At 62.8% G+C, this 6,000-nt stretch overlaps 1 protein-coding gene across 1 annotated transcript in view; it reads right to left on the minus strand.

Annotated features, from left to right (window-relative positions):
• SHISAL1 (shisa like 1) overlaps positions 1-3,323 on the minus strand; it is a 75,318-nt gene extending 71,995 nt beyond the window's left edge. The window contains exon 1 of the mRNA XM_077169134.1: positions 3,287-3,323. The gene's annotated coding sequence lies outside the window, so the exon portion shown is untranslated. The remainder of the gene's footprint in view (positions 1-3,286) is intronic.
• Positions 3,324-6,000: the final 2,677 nt, after the last annotated feature.

Raw genomic sequence — 6,000 nt, forward strand, 5'->3', positions numbered from 1 at the left:
GGGGCCTCCCTGCCTCACACTTAGCACACAAGCCTCGGGGGAACTGGTTGCCCATCTCTGCCTGCCCACAGTGCCTCTCCACAAGACGGGGAGAAACTAAAGAACAAAGGCTGAGTTACTAGAGGTCGAGCACCCTAGGAAAGGAGGTGATACCCTACATCCAGGCATCAAACAGGCCATACTTGGGGCCGATCCAGAGGGAAGGAGACGGTACAATGACTGGGGAGGGATGAGACGTAGGAGCCTCTGACCCACCGTGGCACTGTGGCCTGTGCCTCTACCACTCTTGCTACCACCGGACCTGGGGCCCGGTTGCAGGCAGAACAGGGTAGCCATTATGGGCATGGCCCTAACTGGGTCACTGTGAAGCCCTCTGGGCCTCAGTTTCCTCATCAGGACAACAGAATTCATAACCTGGTGGAGTTGGGAGCTTGTGCAGCAGCTCAATGGACCTTCAGGCTTTCACTGTCAAGGGCAGCCCTTTCCTTTCTGGTGGGGAGCGGGGGGCACGTCCTTGAGCCTGGGTCCATGGAGTTGTTAGGTAGGGACAGTCTCGCCACCTCCCCTTCAGCGAGGCAGTGTGGCAGCGGGGGGAGGGGGGGGGGAAGGCGGCTGAGGGTGGGAAACCAGACTCCTCCCCTTGTCCCCTAGCCCACCCCTCCCCCATCCCACCAGGCGGCCAAGCTCCAAACCAGACCGTCATTGCCTCCTCTGTGCCCACCCCCTGCCAGGCCAGGGGTTCCAGCTCTTTGCCCTTCCTGCCCCCGGCCCTATTCCAACCGCCTCCACCCTGTACCCCCCTTTCCGGGCCCTTGCAGACCACCGCCTGCCACACCCTAGCTCCCACTGACGGTCTCCACTCAGAACACCTGATCTTCCTCCCTTCTTCCTGTGGCTGATTTGTGCCTGTCCTTCCTGGACCAAACTCCTTGTCCCCAACCCCTCCTCAGCTCTCCCAGGCACTGTGTCAGGGGCTGCTCCACGTCTGCTGTCCTAAGAGTCAAGAGCAGAGTGATGTCCTTCAGGTGTGGGGGCTTGTGGAAGTGGCTGGGGGGTTGCAAAGGGAAGGGGGGAGGGAGGGAGGGACAGACAGATGGATGGCTGCCCAGCATATGGCTCTCAGTCCTTGTCCAGTGAGGTAGCTCTGCCTGCGTCTCTCTCACTCACAGCAGTCTGAGCCGCAGGCCCTGCCCCCGCCCCGTCCCCACGGAAACAGAGGCTGGGGGACACGCACACACTCATACACATGCTCACACGAACACTCATACACACAAACACATATTCAAACACAGATATTCACACAGCATACACACTTACACTCATACACACAACTATACACACACACACTCACAGGGCTTCAAGCCAAACTGCTTCATCTCACCTTCCGGGTCAGCCCATACCTCCCAGATCCCTGGGACTCAGCATGACAATGACATTAAAGGAACCCACAAATTCCCTGCCTGGGGCTTTCAGCAGGAGCCGAAAGGGCAGGCGCCTCCTGGCTGCAGAACTTTTTGGTCACATCTTGCCCCACGCCCATATCCCAGCCAGGTCAGGCAGAGCACACAGCGCCTGTGGGGGAGGGATAGATGCCAGCAAGGAGGGGCCCTGTCCCGAGCACAGACCCAGAAAATGGGGAAGGGGAGAGCCCCTGACTCTGAGCACCCTGGACCAGCGTGGGGATGGTCCTACCTGGGCACCAGGGATGGAGGCTCAACATGAGTCTGGTGTTGAGTGACAACCAAACCCGGTAGCCCAGCCAGAGATAAGGAGCCCCAGAGGTTCTTGCTGGGTGGCCTCCTGGGGCACATTCAGACGACCTGAATCGGGCGGGCGATGGAGGAAGGAACCTCCCCTAAGGCTGGGTCTGAGAGGAGACGAACTTGCTGGCTCAACAGCATTTCCATCACCGCCCAGAGTCTGATTCGCAGGACATCAGTGATTGGAGACCCCTTAAAGGAGGCCAGGTTCCAGCCAGCCCTCATTGTATAGACTGGGACGCCTCAGCCCAGAGAAGGGCCGGCAGCTGTCTAGGGATCCAGCAACCTAGAGGGCTTTCCCGAGGTGACCTCACTGCAACCTTCTGAGGCTCCCAGTCCATTTTACAGATAAGGAAATAGAGGTTCAGAGGTGTCAGTCATCTCGCTCAAGGTCACACAGCCAGGGATACAGAGCTGTAGGCCACCCGCTGTGATTCCTGGTGCCAGCACTTATACTCTTCCTTATCCTGGTCCCTGATTTCCTTGGGCAGGGGCCGTAGCGCAGGGGTTCAGAGCAGCAGAGGCACACACCACACTCCCAGGGCGGATTATATAACTCTCTTTCCCGCCCCATCGCCCCAGGGGTACACCGGTCCTGCTCCCCCGACCCCTGCGCACCGGCAGCGGGGCCCGCCAGCCCCTGTTGGCGCTTTCCAAAGAGATAACAGTTGGAGGCGCCCAGACGCGCCGGCTTTTTATTTTCCCTCCTTTCTTTTTACCTCTAGCTGAGTAACAAATTCTAATACTAATAATGATAATAATAATTAGAATAAATATAACCTGAAGACGCTCAGGGTCTCGTTACCATGTCAACCACTGGCGCTAACGAGCTTTCGAGGCCGCCGCGGGGCCACCCGACCCGGAGAGGGATCAATATTGATTCGGCCCCGGGAGGCGGCTGCGGCTCCGCGGGGGCCACGCGGCGGGCGGGGTCTGGGGGTCGCGCACTCTCGGAGAGGGGCTTTCCCTGTCCCTCGCGTCGCCCAGCCGGGACCCCCGGAATCGCCCGGGTCCTCAGTGTGTCCCTGGGACCCCGCCCGGCGCGAACTGGGCTCCGGGCTCGCTGCGCGCGGGGACTCGGTCCTTGGACGCGGGTCCCCGCCTGGGACGCGGAATCCGGTCGCGGCGGCCGAGTTCCTGCACGCTGCGTCCCGAACGGCGCCTCGGACCCGCGTCCCTCTGTCTCCAAGGTTCAACGACCCCGACCTTGGTGAGTCCTGGCGCGGACCACAACGCCAGGGCACCGGCTGCCTGGCACGGCCCCGGCCCCCGCACTCTCTCCAGGGCGCTCCCAGCCCCTTTCCAAAGCGCCCCGGAACCCCCAGTGAGCTGAACCCGCCTCTCCCGACTCGCGGCCGCCGGCAACCCAGCTCCGGGGCCGGGGCACCGCAGACCCCGCCCCCCCCGCTCGCCCGGACCCTCCTCCGCCAGGAGCTCCGCCCCCGGCCCCTCTCCCAAAGCGCTGGGACCCCGGCCCCGGCGCGCCCTCCCCTGCGCGGCTCGCGCCCGCCTGGGACGCCGCTCACCTCGTGCCGCCGCCCGTCCGCTCCTCGCTCCGCAGCCGGAGCCGGCGCCCGCGGAAGCCGCCTGCTGGGGCTCAGGGGCCGCCCACGCCCGCGGTGTCCCCGCCGCCGCCGCCGCAACAGTTGTCCCTGCTCCGGGGTCTCCAGGAGCGTGGGGGTCTCTGGGGACGCGGGGACGCGGGTCTCGGGCCGCCGCCGGGAAGGCGCCCGCTGCTAGGCGCGCGGGGCTCCGGCTTCAGCTCGCAGCCTGCCCGGCGCTCGCAGCTACTCGGCTGCCCGCGCCGCCCGCCGGTCCGCCGGCCCCGAGCCCCGCGCCGCGCCCGCCGCCGCCGCCGCCGCCGCCCTCATGCTCGCCGCTCGGCGGGCCCGGCCGGAGCCCCCGCCGCCGCCGCCGCCACTTCACTCTTTGCCGCTCGCTCTGCTCCTTGCCCTCTGCTGCCCCCTTCCCGAGCTCGCGGCGCTCCGAGCCGTCCTGCTGTCGGCGCCGCCGCCGAGCCCCGAGCGAGCTCCCCCTCTCTCCAGCCCCGCGGCGCTCTCCCTCTCTCTCTCTCCCTCTCTCTCCCTCGCTCGCTGCGTCCTCCTCTCTTTCTCCTTTCGCAATCTTTTTTCTTACCCTCTCGCCCTTTCTCCCCACTCCCTTTCTGCTTTCCCTTAATTTTTTCTTTAGCTCTCTCCCCCCTTCTTTATTTCTTTTCTTTCCTCCCTTCCTACCTTTCTTCCCTCTCCCGTCTGTCCTGAACTCCTTTCTGTCCTTCTTTCCTTTCTTTCTCTGTATTTCTACCCCCTCCTTTCCCTTGTTCCCTCTCTTGGCTTTTCTCTGCACCTCAGTCTCAGATTCTCTCCCCACCATTCATGCCCTCCTGCCCTTCAGCCAGGACAGGGTGGCTCCCCCAACCCTCCCCCACAGGGTTCCCATTCCCCCCTTTACGAGATGGACCCCTGTGCTTGCAGCTGTTCACACGCCCTTCCCGAAGCCCCCCTCCCCCTGCAGCATGACTCCCCCAGGCACTTCTAGCCAGGTCCTGCCAGGTCAGACGGTGGGAGAACCCGGAGAATCTTGCACATCAGCTGAGAGCCTCTGTCCTGGGGCCCACCAGGTTTTCCACAGGGAAAGCCAACTTCCCTGACCCTTCCTGACTCCTGCTGCTTGGGTCCTCTGTCTCTCCACCCACCCACCCTTCTCTCCCCCAACCCCCTGTTTCCTACGTGCCCCCCATTGTCCCCCTCACCTGCAAGAGAAGGCCCTGCTGGACTTTGTAACCTCAAGCCAGCGAGCCGTCCTCAGTTTCCCCACTCCTCTGACCCTGCCCAATGACCTCCAGCTATAGAGAAAGTCACATGCAGAGGAGACTGCAACCTCCCCCAGGGCCCCTGCAGGACTAGTGGGACAAGAACAGCTTGTGGGCTCATCGTGTTTGGAGGGAGAGGGCGTTTGGGGGGCACCCTGGGAGCAGGCCCCAAGACCAGTCTCACCTGGCCATGGCTCGCTGAGCCCCCCCCAGGCTGGAGCTTTCATTGCACAGTCATGGAATGAGAGGGCTGAGTCCTTACACATTTGTTTATTCCTCGTCGCAGTGTTGTGTGTGTGTCTGTGTGGGTGTGTGTCCATCCCCATCTTACAGATGAGGAACCTGGGGCTCGGACGGAGCAGGGCCTTGTTCTGTGCCACATGGCCGGCACACGAGTGTGCAAAGCCAGGCTCTGGTGTTTGTGTCTCACTCATTCCGGCTCGTTCCAGAGACCTTAATGCTCAAGTTAGCTCTTTGAGGGGGGTCGCTTCACCCTCATTTTACCAGTGAGGATGTGGAAACGCCTTAGCCCAGACCCCAGCGATGTCAGGGTAGGGTTCAGACAACATTCCTGATACAAGAAGCACCACCCAGGTAGGTCCCGGACGGGGGCACACATCTAGAGGGTGGAACCGTGCCTGGGGCGTCCAGACCACACAGACCGGCTCCAGGTGTGAGTGGAGAGGTCTGTGCCCCCCTCCCCTCCAGCACCCTGTGGGAGCCTGCACCTTTCGGGAGGGCCACTTTATTTACCCGGGCCTCAGTTTCCCCATCTGAGAAGCAGGCTGCCATGCCCTCCTCTCTTTCAGGCATCCTTGTCTTGGTGCCTGCCCTGGGCTGGACCTTGGCTCTCCTTGCATGGACTGTCATTCCAGCTGACCGGAGGCAGTGGGACATGGTGGGTGCCCAGGCACGGAGCGGCCTGGGCCATAGTCGCAGGATTGGAGAGGGTAGGGCCTGCCCCATGTGGTCAGACTGGGAGGCAGATGCCCAGGATGTGCCTGAGCTTTGGAGCAAGGAGCCATGTGGCGTCCGGCAGTGTGTGGACCCTTCTCATCCCTGCAGAGGTCTTGGTGGTGCCTCACCCATGCGGATGCTGAGAACAATTATGAGACAAGACACAGGAAGCAGCACAGTGGCTCCGCTGTGTGGGGGGGTTAAGCAAAGGCTGAAGGCCGCAGAGCTGGTGGGGGCGGGGCCTGAAGGCGCAGACAGGCCTGGTTCTCAGCTGGGTTGGGTGTGGCCTCCCTCGAAGCCCCTTGCGGGCGGAAACACACCAGGGTATCCTGGACCCTGCTGAACGAGAGGGTGTGAGGGTGCCGCCTCAGGAGCAGGCAGGTGCTGCCAGGGGTGGGATGGGGTGGTGGGAGGAGAGCCAGCTCCGAGGCCCCAAAGGGACTTTGCCAATCCTGGAGGAAGAAGTGGGGT

Source organism: Tamandua tetradactyla, chromosome 7 (assembly GCF_023851605.1).
Source record: "Tamandua tetradactyla isolate mTamTet1 chromosome 7, mTamTet1.pri, whole genome shotgun sequence".
NCBI lineage: Eukaryota > Metazoa > Chordata > Mammalia > Pilosa > Myrmecophagidae > Tamandua > Tamandua tetradactyla.